Source organism: Bufo bufo, chromosome 5 (assembly GCF_905171765.1).
Source record: "Bufo bufo chromosome 5, aBufBuf1.1, whole genome shotgun sequence".
In the NCBI taxonomy this organism is placed as follows: Eukaryota; Metazoa; Chordata; class Amphibia; order Anura; family Bufonidae; genus Bufo; species Bufo bufo.
Window position 1 is genome coordinate 556,363,680 of NC_053393.1, and position 19,326 is coordinate 556,383,005.

General features: G+C 44.9%; 1 long non-coding RNA gene across 2 annotated transcripts in view; it reads left to right on the top strand.

Annotated features, from left to right (window-relative positions):
* Positions 1 to 8,294: 8,294 nt before the first annotated feature.
* LOC121000887 overlaps positions 8,295 to 19,326 on the top strand; it is a 79,358-nt gene continuing 68,326 nt past the window's right edge. Inside the window, exons 1-3 of one of the 2 annotated variants that reach the window (XR_005778928.1) lie at positions 8,295 to 8,586; positions 9,260 to 9,318; positions 9,661 to 9,700. This is a non-coding gene — a long non-coding RNA (uncharacterized LOC121000887). Of the gene's footprint in view, positions 8,587 to 9,259; positions 9,319 to 9,660; positions 9,701 to 19,326 lie in introns of those variants that run through there. The other variant, XR_005778929.1, reaches the window with a different exon arrangement.

Below are 19,326 nucleotides of genomic sequence, written 5' to 3' on the forward strand. Positions count from 1 at the left end.
GAAGGCAGAGGAGTGGCAAGAGGTCGCCAACGCAGCTGTGTCACGGCCAGCTCATCTGAGGGCAGGGTTAGCATGGCAGAAATGTGGAAAAGTTTTGTCTCCACGCCACAGCTATCTGCACCGACACCTGATACGGAACGTGTTAGCAGGAGGCAGCATTTCACTAACATGGTTGAACAGTATGTCTGCACACCCCTCCACATCCTGACGGATGGTTCGGCCCCATTCAACTACTGGGTTTCGAAATTGTCCACGTGGCCAGAGTTAGCATGTTATGCCTTGGAGGTGCTTTCCTGCCCGGCGGCCAGCGTTTTATCTGAACGCGTATTCAGCACGGCAGGGGGCGTCATTACTGACAAGCGCAGCCGCCTGTCCACAGCCAACGTGGACAAGCTGACCTTCATAAAGATGAACCAGGCATGGATCCCACAGGACCTGTCCCTCCCTTGTGCAGAGTAGTCCTTATTAACTGCCTAAAACATGTCTTGTTGTGCTACGGGCCACTTCTTTATTTGATACAAATTTTATGAAACCCACAGTTGAATGAAACTCTTCTCTGTCTGGGCGCCGGGGCCTAACCAGATGAAAGTGGCCGGTTAAACTAACGGGTGACATGAAGCCATAACCTCTGCCATGCTACCTCTGTCTTCTGTCTGGGTGCTGAGGCCTAAGTCAAATAAAGCGGTCTTCTGCTGTGCTGGGGGATATGAAGCTAATCTCTGACCTCTCTCCTCTGTCTGGGTCCAAAGGCCTAAATCACTGAAAGAGGCCTTCTCCTGTGGTGTGTGATATGATGCCAGAATATGTGCTGTGGGGCCTCTCTCCTCTTCCTGGGTGCAGGGGTCAAATAAACTAAATTGTGGCCTACTCCTGTGGTGGTTGATATGATGCCTGATTCTCTGATGTGGAACCTCTCTCCTCTGTTTGGGTGAAGGGGTCAAAGTAACTAAATGGTGGCTTCTCCTGTGGTGGCTGATATGATGCCAGAATATGTGCTGTGGTGCCTCTCTCCTCTTCCTGGGTGCAGGGGTCAAAGTAACTAAATGGTGGCTTCTCCTGTGGTGGCTGATATGATGCCAGAATATGTGCTGTGGGGCCTCTCTCCTCTTCCTGGGTGCAGGGGTCAAAGTAACTCAATGGTGGCTTCTCCTGTGGTGGCTGATATGATGCCAGAATATGTGCTGTGGTGCCTCTCTCCTCTGTCTGGGTCCAAAGGCCTAAATCACTGAAAGAGGCCTTCTCCTGTGGTGTGTGATATGATGCCTGAATATGTGCTGTGGTGCCTCTCTCCTCTTCCTGGGTGCGGGGGTCAAAGTAACTCAATGGTGGCTTCTCCTGTGGTGGCTGATATGATGCCAGAATATGTGCTGTGGTGCCTCTCTCCTCTTCCTGGGTGCGGGGGTCAAAGTAACTCAATGGTGGCTTCTCCTGTGGTGGCTGATATGATGCCAGAATATGTGCTGTGGGGCCTCTCTCCTCTTCCTGGGTGCAGGGGTCAAAGTAACTTAATGGTGGCTTCTCCTGTGGTGGCTGATATGATGCCAGAATATGTGCTGTGGTGCCTATCTCCTCTGTCTGGGTCCAAAGGCCTAAATCACTGAAAGAGGCCTTCTCCTGTGGTGTGTGATATGATGCCTGAATATGTGCTGTGGTGCCTCTCTCCTCTTCCTGGGTGCGGGGGTCAAAGTAACTCAATGGTGGCTTCTCCTGTGGTGGCTGATATGATGCCAGAATATGTGCTGTGGGGCCTCTCTCCTCTTCCTGGGTGCAGGGGTCAAAGTAACTCAATGGTGGCTTCTCCTGTGCTGATTGATATAAAGCTGATGGTTGTGCCATCTGACATGGTTGCCAGGGTCTGATTCAATGGGGGCCTACTCCTGTGGTGGGTGATCTAAATGCCTGATTCTCTGCTGTGAAACCTCTCTCCTCCGTCTGGGTGTAGGGGTCAAAGTCTTTCAAAGTCGCCTTCTCCTGTGCTGATTGATATGAAGCTGATGGTTGTGCCATCTGACATGGTTGCCGGGGTCCCATTAAATTGTGGCCTACTCCTGTGGTGGTTGATATGATGCCTGATTCTCTGATGTGGAACCTCTCTCCTCTGTTTGGGTGAAGGGGTCAAAGTAACTAAATGGTGGCTTCTCCTGTGGTGGCTGATATGATGCCAGAATATGTGCTGTGGGGCCTCTCTCCTCTTCCTGGGTGCAGGGGTCAAAGTAACTCAATGGTGGCTTCTCCTGTGGTGGCTGATATGATGCCAGAATATGTGCTGTGGTGCCTCTCTCCTCTGTCTGGGTCCAAAGGCCTAAATCACTGAAAGAGGCCTTCTCCTGTGGTGTGTGATATGATGCCTGAATATGTGCTGTGGTGCCTCTCTCCTCTTCCTGGGTGCGGGGGTCAAAGTAACTCAATGGTGGCTTCTCCTATGGTGGCTGATATGATGCCAGAATATGTGCTGTGGTGCCTCTCTCCTCTTCCTGGGTGCGGGGGTCAAAGTAACTCAATGGTGGCTTCTCCTGTGGTGGCTGATATGATGCCAGAATATGTGCTGTGGGGCCTCTCTCCTCTTCCTGGGTGCAGGGGTCAAAGTAACTCAATGGTGGCTTCTCCTGTGGTGGCTGATATGATGCCAGAATATGTGCTGTGGTGCCTCTCTCCTCTGTCTGGGTCCAAAGGCCTAAATCACTGAAAGAGGCCTTCTCCTGTGGTGTGTGATATGATGCCTGAATATGTGCTGTGGTGCCTCTCTCCTCTTCCTGGGTGCGGGGGTCAAAGTAACTCAATGGTGGCTTCTCCTGTGGTGGCTGATATGATGCCAGAATATGTGCTGTGGTGCCTCTCTCCTCTTCCTGGGTGCGGGGGTCAAAGTAACTCAATGGTGGCTTCTCCTGTGGTGGCTGATATGATGCCAGAATATGTGCTGTGGGGCCTCTCTCCTCTTCCTGGGTGCAGGGGTCAAAGTAACTCAATGGTGGCTTCTCCTGTGGTGGTTAGTATGATGCCAGAATATGTGCTGTGGGGCCTCTCTCCTCTTCCTGGGTGCAGGGGTCAAAGTAACTCAATGGTGGCTTCTCCTGTGGTGGCTGATATGATGCCAGAATATGTGCTGTGGTGCCTCTCTCCTCTTCCTGGGTGCGGGGGTCAAAGTAACTCAATGGTGGCTTCTCCTGTGGTGGCTGATATGATGCCAGAATATGTGCTGTGGGGCCTCTCTCCTCTTCCTGGGTGCAGGGGTCAAAGTAACTCAATGGTGGCTTCTCCTGTGCTGATTGATATAAAGCTGATGGTTGTGCCATCTGACATGGTTGCCAGGGTCTGATTCAATGGGGGCCTACTCCTGTGGTGGGTGATCTAAATGCCTGATTCTCTGCTGTGAAACCTCTCTCCTCCGTCTGGGTGTAGGGGTCAAAGTCTTTCAAAGTCGCCTTCTCCTGTGCTGATTGATATGAAGCTGATGGTTGTGCCATCTGACATGGTTGCCGGGGTCCCATTAAATTGTGGCCTACTCCTGTGGTGGTTGATATGATGCCTGATTCTCTGATGTGGAACCTCTCTCCTCTGTTTGGGTGAAGGGGTCAAAGTAACTAAATGGTGGCTTCTCCTGTGGTGGCTGATATGATGCCAGAATATGTGCTGTGGGGCCTCTCTCCTCTTCCTGGGTGCAGGGGTCAAAGTAACTCAATGGTGGCTTCTCCTGTGGTGGCTGATATGATGCCAGAATATGTGTTGTGGTGCCTCTCTCCTCTTCCTGGGTGCGGGGGTCAAAGTAACTCAATGGTGGCTTCTCCTGTGGTGGCTGATATGATGCCAGAATATGTGCTGTGGGGCCTCTCTCCTCTTCCTGGGTGCAGGGGTCAAAGTAACTCAATGGTGGCTTCTCCTGTGGTGGTTAGTATGATGCCAGAATATGTGCTGTGGGGCCTCTCTCCTCTTCCTGGGTGCAGGGGTCAAAGTAACTCAATGGTGGCTTCTCCTGTGCTGATTGATATAAAGCTGATGGTTGTGCCATCTGACATGGTTGCCAGGGTCTGATTCAATGGGGGCCTACTCCTGTGGTGGGTGATCTAAATGCCTGATTCTCTGCTGTGAAACCTCTCTCCTCCGTCTGGGTGTAGGGGTCAAAGTCTTTCAAAGTCGCCTTCTCCTGTGCTGATTGATATGAAGCTGATGGTTGTGCCATCTGACATGGTTGCCGGGGTCCCATTAAATTGTGGCCTACTCCTGTGGTGGTTGATATGATGCCTGATTCTCTGATGTGGAACCTCTCTCCTCTGTTTGGGTGAAGGGGTCAAAGTAACTAAATGGTGGCTTCTCCTGTGGTGGCTGATATGATGCCAGAATATGTGCTGTGGGGCCTCTCTCCTCTTCCTGGGTGCAGGGGTCAAAGTAACTCAATGGTGGCTTCTCCTGTGGTGGCTGATATGATGCCAGAATATGTGCTGTGGTGCCTCTCTCCTTTTCCTGGGTGCGGGGGTCAAAGTAACTCAATGGTGGCTTCTCCTGTGGTGGCTGATATGATGCCAGAATATGTGCTGTGGGGCCTCTCTCCTCTTCCTGGGTGCGGGGGTCAAAGTAACTCAATGGTGGCTTCTCCTGTGGTGGCTGATATGATGCCAGAATATGTGCTGTGGTGCCTCTCTCCTCTTCCTGGGTGCAGGGGTCAAAGTAACTAAATGGTGGCTTCTCCTGTGGTGGTTGATATGATGCCTGATTCTCTGCTGTGAAACCTCTCTCCTCCATCTGGGTGTAGGGGTCAAAGTCTTTCAAAGTCGCCTTCTCCTGTGCTGATTGATATAAAGCTGATGGTTGTGCCATCTGACATGGTTGCCAGGGTCTGATTCAATGGGGGCCTACTCCTGTGGTGGGTGATCTAAATGCCTGATTCTCTGCTGTGAAACCTCTCTCCTCCGTCTGGGTGTAGGGGTCAAAGTCTTTCAAAGTCGCCTTCTCCTGTGCTGATTGATATGAAGCTGATGGTTGTGCCATCTGACATGGTTGCCGGGGTCCCATTAAATTGGGGCCTACTCCTGTGGTGGGTGATCTAAATGCCTGATTCTCTGCTTTGAAACCTCTCTCCTCCGTCCGGGTGTAGGGGTCAAAGTCTGTCAAAGTCGCCTTCTCCTGTGCTGATTGATATAAAGCTTATGCTTGTGCCATCTGACATGGTTGCCGGGGTCTGATTCAATGGTGGCCTACTCCTGTGGTGGGTGATCTAAATGCCTGATTCTCTGCTGTGTAACCTCTCTCCTCCGTCTGGGTGTAGGGGTCAAAGTAACTAAATGGTGGCCTACTCCTGTGGTGGGTGATATGATGCCTGGTTCTCTGCTGTGGGACCTCTCTCCTTTGTCTGGGTGCTGTGGTCAAAATAATAGTAAGTGACCTTCTCCATTGGTGGGTGACTTGAAGCCTGATTCTGTGCTATGGGACCTCACTCCAATTAATATTGTTTAATTTTTATTTATTTTATGTTAACTCATCATTTCCCTATCTACATTTGTTTGCAGGGGATTTAACTACATTTTGCTGCCTTTTGCAGCCCTCTAGCCCTTTCCGGGTGTGTTTTACAGCCTTTTTAGTGCCCAAAAGTTCGGGTCCCCATTGACTTCTATGGGGTTCGGGTTCGGGATGAAGTTCGGGTCGAGTTCGGATCCCGAACCCGAACATTTTTCGAAAGTTCGGCCGAACTCGTCGAACCCGAACATCCAGGTGTTCGCTCAACTCTAGTAAAGAACTCTAAAGAGATGATATTCCTATGATTATTGGGTAAGACTTTTGACTATGACGTTTGAGACAGTAAACTGGGATTGCTGACATAGATGTCTGTTGTCCGTTATGTTTTGCGGAAAATAACTAAGAACACCAAAAAGGGAAATAAGGAGCCCTGTAACCCCCTGAGAAGTTGAATAAGCTCAGGCTCAGTGCAGATTACACTAGGTATATAGTGGGAAAGTTCTGTGGAAAACTGAGTTGGGTTCCCTGAAAAGATAATTTTAGTCTTCTAGAGTACACTGGTACAAGTGAGGAAGCTCTAGGTAAGGACTAAGAGAAACTGACGTCAGGAAATTGTATTCTTTGGTGTTTAATAATAAAACTTGTGGACAACTGACAGATATGGCTAATAATCTTAGTGTCCCAAAGGGTTACAAGACAGCAAAGACTCTAGTGAAAGTGTTGGAAAAGTTCAAACAAACTTATGGTGGTTGGATTAGGGATCATGGATGCAAAGGAGTTGTTGACATATGTATAAAAGTAGTTTGTGAGGTTGAGAGAGAATAAAGCATCGGTAGCCAACATAAATGACCTCCGGGGCGTTACGAAAGGCACTTGAGGAGGGGACCGCGGCCCAATGAAAAGGTAAGCAATCTTGCCTGCCTCTAGTTGCTTTGTTTTGTTACATCACGGCTGTCTGTCTGCTGGACGATGATCATACTGTGAGTAGTAATTGGTGTTGACATTTTGGGTCTTTAGAACCAGACTGAGAAGGAACATTTTACTCTATTGTGGATATTCTTCTCTGTGTTTTCTGTGGTTTGTGTTGTGTGTCAGGCGCCTCCCAGGTAGCAATTAACCAGGGCAAGAGAATTCCCCTGGCAGGAGGTTGCGCTTTAAGTGCAGGGACGGGACTGATGGAGACCACCAGAGATTTCTGCCTATGAGAGTGTGGAGGAATTGCCAGACGAGGGGGCAGAAGGGGTGGTCCGACCAGCAGGCCAACCATGGAAGACGGTGAAAAATCCTGTCTGCCAGTGAGGTAAGCCCTGCATGTTGTTAAAGGGGAGGTGCCACTTGTTTTTGTCTTGTTAATGTTCAAGTAGGTAAACAAGAAGTTGAAAAGTTTATCTTTATTGTGTATACTTGTTGATTGTGTCTCCCCTTAGAAGAAGAAAAACAAACAAAAAGAAAAAACCTGAAGTTGCGACTCATCAAGTGCGGTTGTTACTGCCATCCCTCTCAGGAGTGAGGGGTAAATGTACATGCTGCAGAACCCGTAGGAACTCTGTTTGCTGAGATAGAGAACATATGGACACGGAGAGCTGGGTACTTGTAAGGGACACCCTGTGTTAAGGTTATTATAGATCTGGTGGGTTCCCAAGGTGGTCTGTGCTTAAGTCTTGACTAGGTGAACCAGAAGGACTGTCTGAGGCAGGATGACCTAGATTAGGTGAACCAGAAGGACTGTCTGAGGCAGGAGGACCTAAGGTAACGTTTTAACTAGGTGTACCAGAAGGATTATGATCCGAGGGAGGAGGACCTAGGCCCGGCCGGCAAATTATGTAATTCAGGATTTGGGGTGTTAAAGTGCCTTGTGAGCCAGACCCAAATCCTGGGATTGGACTGAGACAGACCATGGGGACCATACCAAATAAGTCCGGGGAGCAGAAGAGGAAAACTTCCAGACAAATAGTGAGAGAGAGAGAGAGTAGGAAAGAGTTTCTTGCAGCCTTATCAGTTAACCCCTTGTTATGTACCGGCTGTGGGATTTATGGGAGAAACAGTTTTTATCCGTGAATCTGAGCCAGTTAAACTAAAAGATAAGACAGTACGGTTGTTACCCAATTGTTACTAAAGAAGAAACCCAGTTAAGGGGCCGCCTGTCAGTTACAGGATGGTTCATGTTCCTAGAGAAGTTAACAAGGTGACAATTTTGAAAACCCAAGATAGAAGGGAGGCTGTTTAAAGGATTCAAGTGCCCAAAGGAGCACAAAGCCTAAGGGGGCTGGTGTCAAACTGTCGCCCCTGGATTAGACATGCCTCGATGTTAATGCAACCTCTGTATGATTGTCTGTTATCTGACCCATTTCATCTGACAGAAGAGGCAGTGAATAATTTTCATACAATGAAGCTGTGCATAACCTCAGCCCCAGCCCTGAGTATTCAAAAATATGATGAGGAATTTAACTTGTTCTATTCTGAAATTCAGGGTCACAGTCAGCCAGGTTATACCCTGTGGCCCCCTCCTGTGTCAGGGCAGTCACAGCAGTGCAGGCAATTAAATTAATGAGCAGCTGTGAAGACATGGCAGTTTCTGTGTATATATAGCACCCACACGCACCCCCTTCCCCTCAATTTTCTCTTCAGCAATCTGTTTGAGTTTCAGGAAGTGCAGGGGGGATGGAAACATACAGTTGTGCAAACACACAGGACATACTCACACAAGTGCAACCAAACCATATTTCTATGGCTAGACAACTCAGACTCCAATGTGCACTCCTCATTTCTTTCAAAAGATGTACTACTCTGAATCCTGCTACTTTGTTATCAATAACAGATTCAGAAATAAGGGAGGGTAGCACAGGTAGCCTTTTGTCTGATTTAGCTGAAAATGCTCCTCATGATTGTATACAGTTGATGCAACAAGAAACTTCTGGATTTTCTCATGAAAAACCTATTGATAACCCTGATTTTGAGTGTTTTGTAGATGGAAGCAGGAATATGGGAGAGGATGGCCGGTTCCACACTGGATATGCAGGGGTCACACAGCATGAGGTAGCCATTGCTGAACCACTCCCTCACACATGAGCTGAAGGCACTCACTGAGGCGTGTAAATTGGCTGAGGGGGAGAAGGTGAACATCTATACAGATTCAAGGTATGGTTTTGGTATTGCACATGACTATGGACCCATATGGTGGGCTGGAGACTTTCTAACCTCTGCAGGTCAGCCCATTAAAAACAAAGACTCAGTATTTGAACTAATGAACTCACTACTGCTTCCAGAGGAAGTAGCCATTGTCAAGGTTAAGGCACATACCAGACAACAAACCCCGTGAGGATAGGGGCAACAACAGGGCAGATGGGGCTGCAAAAGAGGCAGCAGTGAAGTCTTGGAAACCCGAGGTAATCCCTGTCGGTGTCCTGGAGCCTCACCACATGTCTGAAGACGTGTTGATTAAACTGTCTGCACAGGCAGATGAAGGAGAAAAGAGCTCCTGAACTCAGAGAGGAGCAGTGCCGAATGGGCAGGGACTCTGGGAAGTGTCAGAAAAAATATGCCTACCCAGAGCCCTCTATCCTATGATGGCTCAGGAGGCACAGGGGCCCGCTCACCTATCGAAAGGTGCCATGGTAAGTGTGGTTAATACAGGGTGGATTGCTCCAGGGTTTTCTCTGTGCACTGAATAACCCTGGTCAAGTGGTGAAGACTCCAAGCAAGCACACCCCCAGGCCACTTTAACCGTTTCAGAGACTGCAGATAGACTATATACAACTACAAAAGGTAGGAGTGTATGAATTTGTTCTCATGTGTGTTGATCTCTTTTCAGGTTGGCCGGAAGCCTTCCCAATAGCCAAAGCAAATGCCAAGAATACGGCAAAGAAAATGGTCAGTGAACTGATATGCAGGTATGGTGTTCCTGAAGTTATTGAGTCAGATAGAGGTTCTCATTTCACAGTTGAAGTTGAGCGTTTGAATGGATTAAAGGCCATGCGGGAGATCCAGAGGCTCTAGACAGAGTGCTTGCCTCTGGCTCTATATTCAGTAAGGACTTCCCCAAACAAGAGGACAGGGTTGTCCCCATTTGAGATCCTGTTTGGAAGTGCCCCCAGGTTATGGTTGTACTTTCCCCAGCAGCTGCAGATGAATAATGACAGTCTGACCAGTTACATACAGGCCCTCACAAAAAGGCTAGAATACACCATAAACAGGTGTTTGCTTCATTTCCAGATCCTGACTCAGTAGAAGGAACTCACAACTTGCAGCCCGGGGGCTGGGTGGTGATAAAAAGGCATGTGAGAAAAGGACTAGTTCCAAGATTTGATGGCCCATTTCAAGTACTGTTGACCACCCACACCACTGTAAAGGTTGAAGGAAAACCCAACTGGATACACGCTTCTCTTGGAACCACAGGATGAAGATCCTTCTGCTGACAGTGGCTCTGACCCTGAGCGTGTCAGCAGTGTTTCGTACACTGAATGATGATTGGGACAATGCTTTGATACAACACCATCAGGTGCTGTTTGAAGGAATGAATGAAAAATGATAGACTGTTGGATCTGTACTCACAGTCCTGTAAGTTCAGCCAGTATGCCCTATTTTGCTGTGCCCCTCAGTTTTTCTGAATTGACTGAACTGGCCAACTCTACTATCTTTTTCACAGGCATGAAGCAGGTTAAGCCCAAACTAAAACAGGGAGGTACCCTTACCCGTTGCAGGATGGGCTGAGCCCCCCTGGCTGATGGCAAACAGATCAGGGCCACCAGTTGATTATAGCTCTACCCCCTGGAACGAGAACATGAGGTACAATGTGTCATGCTTTACAAGTTGGACACACTGTTATTATTTGCAAATACGGTCGAAAGGTATGTCTTTTAGTCCTCATGACAAATTCGGCTGCAAATACTCTAACCCGAACAGCCTGGTGCAGTGTGTTGGTATACAGTCGTGGCCAAAAGTTTTGAGAATTACATAAATATTGGAAATTGGAAAAGTTGCTGCTTAAGTTTTTATAATAGCAATTTGCATATACTCCAGAGTGTTATGAAGAGTGATCAGATGAATTGCATAGTCCTTCTTTGCCATGAAAATTAACTTAATCCCAAAAAAAACTTTCCACTGCATTTCATTGCTGTCATTAAAGGACCTGCTGAGATCATTTCAGTAATTGTCTTGTTAACTCAGGTGAGAATGTTGACGAGCACAAGGCTGGAGATCATTATGTCAGGCTGATTGGGTTAAAATGGCAGACTTGACATGTTAAAAGGAGGGTGATGCTTGAAATCATTGTTCTTCCATTGTTAACCATGGTGACCTGCAAATAAACGCGTGCAGCCATCATTGCGTTGCATAAAAATGGCTTCACAGGCAAGGATATTGTGGCTACTAAGATTGCACCTCAATCAACAATTTATAGGATCATCAAGAACTTCAAGGAAAGAGGTTCAATTCTTGTTAAGAAGGCTTCAGGGCGTCCAAGAAAGTCCAGCAAGCTCCAGGATCGTATCCTAAAGAGGATTCAGCTGCAGGATCGGAGTGGCACCAGTGCAGAGCTTGCTCAGGAATGGCAGCAGGCAGGTGTGAGCGCATCTGCACGCACAGTGAGGCGAAGACTTTTGGAAGATGGCCTGGTGTCAAGAAGGGCAGCAAAGAAGCCACTTCTCTCCAAAAAAAACATCAGGGACAGATTGATCTTCTGCAGAGAGTATGGGGAATGGACTGCTGAGGACTGGGGCAAAGTCATATTCTCCAATTAAGCCTCTTTCCGATTGTTTGGGGCATCTGGAAAAAGGCTTGTCCGGAGAAGAAAAGGTGAGCGCTACCATCAGTCCTGTGTCATGCCAACCGTAAAGCATCCTGAGACCATTCATGTGTGGGGTTGCTTCTCATCCAAGGGAGTGGGCTCACTCACAATTTTACCCAAAAACACAGCCATGAATAAAGAATGGTACCAAAACACCCTCCAACAGCAACTTCTTCCAACAATCCAACAACAGTTTGGTAAAGAACAATGCATTTTCCAGCACAATGGAGCACCGTGCCATAAGGCAAAAGTGATAACTAAGTGGCTCGGGGACCAAAATGCCCCAGATCTTAATCCCATTGAGAACTTGTGGTCAATCCTCAAGAGGCGGGTGGACAAACAAAAACCCACTAATTCTGACAAACTCCAAGAAGTGATTATGAAAGAATGGGTTGCTATCAGTCAGGAATTGGCCCAGAAGTTGATTGAGAGCATGCTCAGTCGAATTGCAGAGGTCCTGAAAAAGAAGGGCCAACACTGCAAATACTGACTCTTTGCATAAATGTCATGTAATTGTCGATAAAAGCCTTTGAAACGTATGAAGTGCGTGTAATTATATTTCACTACATCCCAGAAACAACTGAAACAAAGATCTAAAAGCAGTTTAGCAGCAAACTTTGTGAAAACTAATATTTCTGTTATTCTCAAAACTTTTGGCCACGACTGTAGATCATGTAAAGGGTAAGAATCTGGCCTGCAGCAACCGTACCTTAATTGATTTAATTGCTGGAATAACCTCTAACTCCTCAGAGGGTCAGGAAAAGGGACCAAAACTGGCAGAAGGTGTCCAGCTGGCCAAATTGATAACTCAGTTGTTTAATAGTACGTGGTTGCAGTCCCAGAAGATATATTCCTGGTCTGTTGGCATAAGGAATACAAGTGGTTGCTCAGAAATGTCACTGGTTTATGTACAATCGCCCAGCTTACTCCTGCAACCTTTATAATACCCCATTCCGACATAGATATGTTTATTAATAAAGTTTGTAAGAAGGGAATCCTTAGGGCAGAATAGGATTAGCTTGTTCTGAAGTACCTTTGAGCGGTAACAGTTCACAGATTTCTCAAAATGAGGAATTGTGAGAGATAGAACTCCATCTTGTATATCAAATATCTATCTGAACCAGAGTTCAATTAGAGGTTATTAAAATTTTAGACAAGTGTCAGCTCTTTGCAGGCACGCTAGGGGGAATTCAGCTGACAACCTACCCCCCCCCCCCCCCGTTCTATTTTTATAAATGCTAGTTTCTGCTGTTCTAAATTTAAGATCCTCTTTCTGATAAAGGTTTCATTTCTTCTGTCTTTTTGTGGTTTTATGTGACGCACGGCTGTTGGGCGTCTATCAATAATTATGGTATAAGATTGTCTGCTAATGTTACAATAAAATAGATTACTGATTACAACCATTGCGTGTATCAGCCTTCTCTGTGCACATTACACAATTTGAATTCGGAACCCATAATCATAGACGCAGGGGTAATTGCCCTCACAAGCACCCTACAACAACCTCTTCAAATGCCAACCAAAGACAAAAACAAGTAATTGTTATTCAGATAAGGAAGATATATTGAGGGCATACAGAATATGGTGGGAACCGCTGATTATAAGGGGCACCAAAGTATTACTATTTGCTGATTACTCAGTGGAGGTCACAAGAAAGCGCAGAACCTTTAGTGGAATCTGCTCGGGACTCCACAAAAAGGGGATTAGATTTCAACTTGCATATCCTGCTATATTAAGAATCAGACAACGTGATGGTTCAACAAGACAGTTTGACAACCTGAAAGAAGTTGAAGACTACTTGCTGCTGCCAGACGACATCGAAGGGGAAAGAGGAGGAGTTGAGATACGATTGAGACCCTCAGCTGTACCTTCCAGACATAAAGAATGGAATCATGTTCCTCCAGAAAGAAATCCAACGTATGAGGGTCTCCAAAGGCTCAAAGACCCCACAGTGGAAAACACCTCAAGAATTTCAAGGGACAGTGATGCTCTCTCTCATTCTGAGAGGCAAAGACACTCCTATGGGTCTGGGTCGAGGAGGGAAATGTGGTGAGCTTTAAGTGTTGTGGCGGGGTTCTTACGTGATTACCAGAAAAAAAGGAAGTTCTAGTAAGAGAAATGTATAAGCTGAAGTTTTTCTAATTGTTTTATTATGTTTTATTAGTTTATACTGTTAAGTGTTCTGGGGTATCAGATCTGCATATCTTGGGTATTAGGAGGCGAGAAAGGTGCTGTGCTGGGATATACCCTTCCACTGAAAAAGGCTCCTACTTGGAGACTTGTTTGTAAGTTGTATAGAAATGGTCATGGATCTTCCTACAGTAATAGAATATGAAAATGATCTCCTGGAATGTTAAAGGGTTGCACTCCCCGAATAAGCTCATGAAAATCTTAAGACATCTTAAAAGATTGAAAGCAGATGTAGCGTTACTGCAGGACACCCATTTCCCAAAAGCAGATTATCATAGAATGAAGAAGATGTGGGTTGGAGAAGTGTTTGGCTCAGCGGCAGCAAGAAGAAAAGCTTGGGTGCTGATACTTATAGGACGTCATCTTTCACATGTTTATTCAACGGAAGAAGATAAAGATGGCAGGATGGTGGGTATCCATATACCGGGACCCTTTGGTGAGTACAATATATGTAATGTATATATCCCAAATAATGGCCAGAAGAGCTTTTTAGATTCATTATGCCAGAAGATACTTCAAGATACACACCCAAACAAAATAGTTGAGGGAGACTTTAACTTGGTCATAAACACACAAGAAGACAGAAGCTATGACAAAACTAAGGGCAAACAGGAGATTTTAGCAATACACTGTCTTTGAGAGATAGCTGATAAAAAAGAGGTTACAGCAGCATCTCCGGTGTATCCTTTATTGAAGCCTTGAGTGCGTACAAAAAGCAAAAATAAGACGTTTCGGCTTCATAGTAGCCTTTATCAAGCATGGTCGATGAGGTCCATTGTTGCTGCTCTACACCTTTGCCTTTATACTGTTTGAGAGATAGCATCACCTGCAGGGAAGAGAGTTCAAACATTATTCACATGTGCATATAAATTGGTCCCGAATTGATTTCATTTTCCTGTCCCAGGGGATTCTCCAGATTGTATCAGAGGTCATCATCAAAGACATGGTTATATCTGACCACTCTCTTCTGCTCCTGGATTTTATGGACCAATAGCCTAGAGGTGCAGACTTTATATGGAGATTCCCAAATTTTTTAATACAAGATGAGAACTTTACAAAGTTACTGCAGGGGTGGTGGATGGAATTTATAGATAATGATATGGAACACATCCACTCACCAATGATATTTTTAGAAACAGCTAAGGCTGTCTTGAGCGGTCGTTTAATGGCATATGTCTCGTCCATCAAAAAGCTGGCGAGAGCAAACTTTGAAAAAGCAAGTGATAACTTGAGAAAAGCATATGTGAATTTTCTCTTGGCCCAGACCCAAATCACAAAAGAGAAATGGGTTTTGGCCCAGAGGGACTTTGACGTGTGGGCTGATAAACAGGATAGTATTAAAAGGTCCCGACTTGAAATAGAGTTACATAAATACGGACACAAATCGGAGAAACTGTTAGCCTCCCTGGCGAAAGGTAGATGCCAAATGACACACAATAATAGCTTAAAGAGAGGGGATGAGACTAGGGAGTGTAGACCCAAACAAATCACTGGATTGTTTGGAGATTTCTTTGATAGGTTCTATCAAGAGGAATAGGAGAAGGCAGTGAGAGGAAGGACACTTCTACATGCATTGTCTTTACCAAAAATCACTGATAAACAACTTGCCTATTTAAATGCCCCAATAACAGCAACGGAGATTCAATCTACTATAAAATAATTTCCCTCTGGTAAAGCCCCGGGTCCAGATGGATACACCTCAGACTTTTAGAAAGCCATGTCCACCCAGATAGCTCCAGTACTAACTACTTTATATTCTTCTACAGTGGAAGGAAGCAGAATACCGGATCACATGAATACTGCTTTCATTACCCTAATACACAAAAAAGGAAAGGATCCGGTAGATTCATTGATAAATCAAGATATGAAAATACTTTCCAAATTACTAGCAAATAGATTAGCAGAAATACTCCCTACACTATTCTCACCCAGACAGGTGGGTTTTATTAAAGGTAGATCAGCGGTCACTAATATACGTAAGGTATTAGTGGCACTATCTGTGGCAAGATAAACGATGTATAAAGGGAAAAATCCAGCAATTGTCACGCTAGATGCCGAAAAGGCATTCGACAGTGTGAGATTGAAGTGGCTGGATTTAGTCTTAGATGATATGGGATTTACTGGTCTTTTTCGAGCAGTTCTTAATGAGATATACTTAAACCCAAAGGCTAGGATATATAATGTGGGATGTATGTCTAACCCCTTTACTCTACAGAGGTGGACTAGACAAGGATGTCCTCTGTCCCCTCTGTTGTTTGACCTGGCAATTGAACCTTTAGCCAGATATTAGGATTCGCCCGAAATCTTTGAGGGTCTGGAAGAAGGACAACATAAAATGTGTTTGGCGCTATTTGCAGATGACATTGTACTTTTCATGGCTGACCTTATCAACAACATGCTCAAAGTCATGCAAGTATTAAAAGCATTCAGGTCCTTTTTTGGACTTCGAATTAACTATTCAAAAAGTGAGATACTTTTTATGCAGAGTAAATATCCTGCTGACTAGATGATAGAAGTAGAGGGCATACCAGTAGCCAAGTCTTTTATAACTTATCTGGGGAATAAAATAGGAAACACCATGGAATCAATCTATAGATCGAACTATGTCCCCCTAATTGCTAAGATCTTGAGAGAATTGCAGCAATGGCATGATTTACAGTTATCACTGATGGGACGCAATCATTTACTTAAAATGATGTCCATGTCCAAATTGCTATACCCATTACAAACTATCCCTTTATTACTAAAGCACTCTGATGTTAATAAACTAACAAAAGTCTTTATGGTATTTTTGTGGCATGGAAAATGTCCCAGAATTAAAATGCACAAATTGATGAATACCAAAGAAAAATGTGGCATAGCTTTTCCAGATATTAGAGGGTACAATTTAGCGTGCATGGCTAGACATATAGCGGACTGGATTAATGGGACAAGTCACTATTCGGATTTGACCTTGGAGGGGTTCTGTGCTCCCTGGTCCTTGGTGGCGCTGCTTCATGCTAGGCTGACGTGCATTCCTGATTGGATTAAACAATCCATACTTATAAAGAACACTATAGCAATCTGGAGAATATTACGGAAACGATATTGGTTGTCGTATAGAATATCTAAACATCTCCCGCTATGGAATAACCCAGAGTTCATACATAGTCACACTAATAGCCTATTTGCAGAGTGGAAATCTAAAGGGATTATTCAGGTTAAGCACTTGTTGAATGACCTGGAGCCCAGATGGCTTCAAGAGAAAGAATTAATAGACAAATTCTCTCTGCGCCCTTTTCAGACAATTCAGTTTGCTCAGATCAAAGCAGCTCTTATTTCACACCTAATAGTGGTACACAAGGAAATGAATCAAAACATACTAGATAAAATTCTGGAGTTGGGAGGAGGAAGGGTTTCAGTCTCTTCTATATATTATAGAATGAGAGAAGCAGACTCTCAGATAGAGAAAAAATGGGAAGAGCAGTTAGGAGTGGAGAACATTACTCAAGTGATACAAAAAGGATGGATGCGAGTGAGAAGGCATATTCTAAATGAAGCATGGAGAGACACGCAATTGAGAATAACACATAGAGCCATTTATGGCTTCAACATACCTCCACACCCAGAAAAACCTGACCGAATAACAAATTGTCTCAAATGTGGTCAAGGATATACTGACTTATATCATGGGCTTTGGACTTGTCCAAAAAGTAAGCAGCTCTGGAATGAGGTAGGACTTAGTGGGACTTTAGTAGGAATGAGATATGATCAGGATTTTATGGGGAGTGGAAGTTACCCCGCAACTCTTTATATTTCATTTTGAGGGTGAGGAGAGTAACAAGATCTCTTCCTGGCCTATTTAATTCGATTTGTATGGTCGTTAAAAGATATATACTGCAAATATGGTTACAAAAAGAAATGCCAACAATACATACCATTAAAGAGCAATTAAAAAAAACGATTTCATATGGAACGCTTAGACATAATGAAATCCAAGGATAGACATACACACAAACTCTTTCAAAAGTGGAAATGCTTTATTATCACATATATTTCTGACACAGAAATACAAAACATAATGCAACCTTTTTCTCTAAAAGAATGGTATTTGATTGAGCAGATGAAGGGGACATTGGGTAGATTGTTACTACAGCACATGAGCCTGAGACCTGCACAAAATACCTACTAAATAAGGTATCACTGGTTAACACAGGGACGGCTCAAGATAGAGTCAATCGGTAGAAGTAGAGTGATATGAGTTTACATCTGAATAAAAATATTGCTTTTTATAATTGAATGATGCTCAATTGATGTGCTGAGTGGTACCCTAGATTTATATGATACAGTTTGAAGATTTACGGATTTGTTTGGTCTGTAAATAAGTTTAGGGGTTTGCGTACCCCAAATCATAATTATATTTACATATTGTAAAAAAAAAAAATTGTTTGGGTCTGCGTACCCAGCTGTTATTTAATAATAAAAACTAAAACTACAAAAAAGCACTGCTGATGAGGAGGATCCAGGCGATCACGCGTGCCGTGAAGCTTCCTTTTTGTTAATGGGAGGCTACATGTTCCCATAACTTATTGGTATAGTCACATACCATAACATATAGCAATCAAGTCATAAAAATATGTAGGGAAAAAAGAAATCTGATGGGAGCAGAGAGGCATATACTGAATGATAACATGGATGGACAGATCAACAGCACACATCAATCACAGGAACGAGATAGTAAGAGTAGAAGAACAGGTCTGAATGGTGACGGTGATGGACCTGCTGTATGGTGCCATCAGATGACAGGAGTCATCACATGTGTGGAGCGGTGATGAAAGCTATATCCAAACTATTGTTGAAGTCGCTTTTAATTGAAGCATTTAAGATACACTCTGCGGCTACAAATCAAGGTTCCCCAAGGAATTTATATCCACGCGTGGAGAGACTAGACGCCGACACTAAGAGGGTCAAGGCAATCTCTTTCTTTATTACAATGAGTTAAGCTGTATATACATCTTCAGGCTCATGCCATTATTTCATTAGCTAAGAAGATAAGATAACACTTGGCTTCTGCGCAGTGTGCACTGTCTTACAAACCTTGGTATGTGAACATCTGGGTGTCAGCCGCCATCTTGTAATGGCCTCTTACTAATATCAATACTGCATATGTCATATGTGACACTTCAAGGGGGTGCTTTTTTATAGGCAGTGAGTATACATGTGTATTATCTAACCAAGTCATTGGTTCAAGCTTTCTTCCACAGTCTATACATATGTGAGACCAGGGGGCCTTCGATGCTCGCAGCTTCACCCCCCCTCCTTCTCTCTCCAGAGTTGTATACACATACAGCTTGGCTAGCAAAGGGGGAAGCACTTAAAGGGGTATTATCATCTTGGTAATCATCTTTCATCCCCCCCACCCCCTCTGAGGCTTTTCCTAAATATATTCCTTTTTCTAAAACATATAGTTTTTTAATAAAAATGAAAAATCATATATGCTTGTTTATACTCGCTGCCCATGGATACGGCCAACTATCGCCGGCCGCATCCATGGGCCGCGCCTGCGCACCGCTTACCCTGGTGATCTAGTGGCCGGCCTGCATTAGAAGATGTGAATGCGCACGTCGGGCGGTCGCGCATGTTGAGATCAAGTATACTTCGTGCTGAGGCTCCAAAGAAAGGAACATACTTCTGCGCATGCGCCCGAATACTTCGGTGGATGAAGAAAGGAGTCGGATGTCTTTAGAACAGCCAGCGCAGGACATGGGTAAGTATTATTTGTAAATGCCCCACCAACGATTTAATAATGAGAGCATCATCAATGGGGGGCATCATTCTAACTGGTGGAGGGGCACTAATGGGGGCATTATTTTACATGGGGGCATAACAGGAGGCATCATTTTAACTGGGGTGGCACTAAAGGG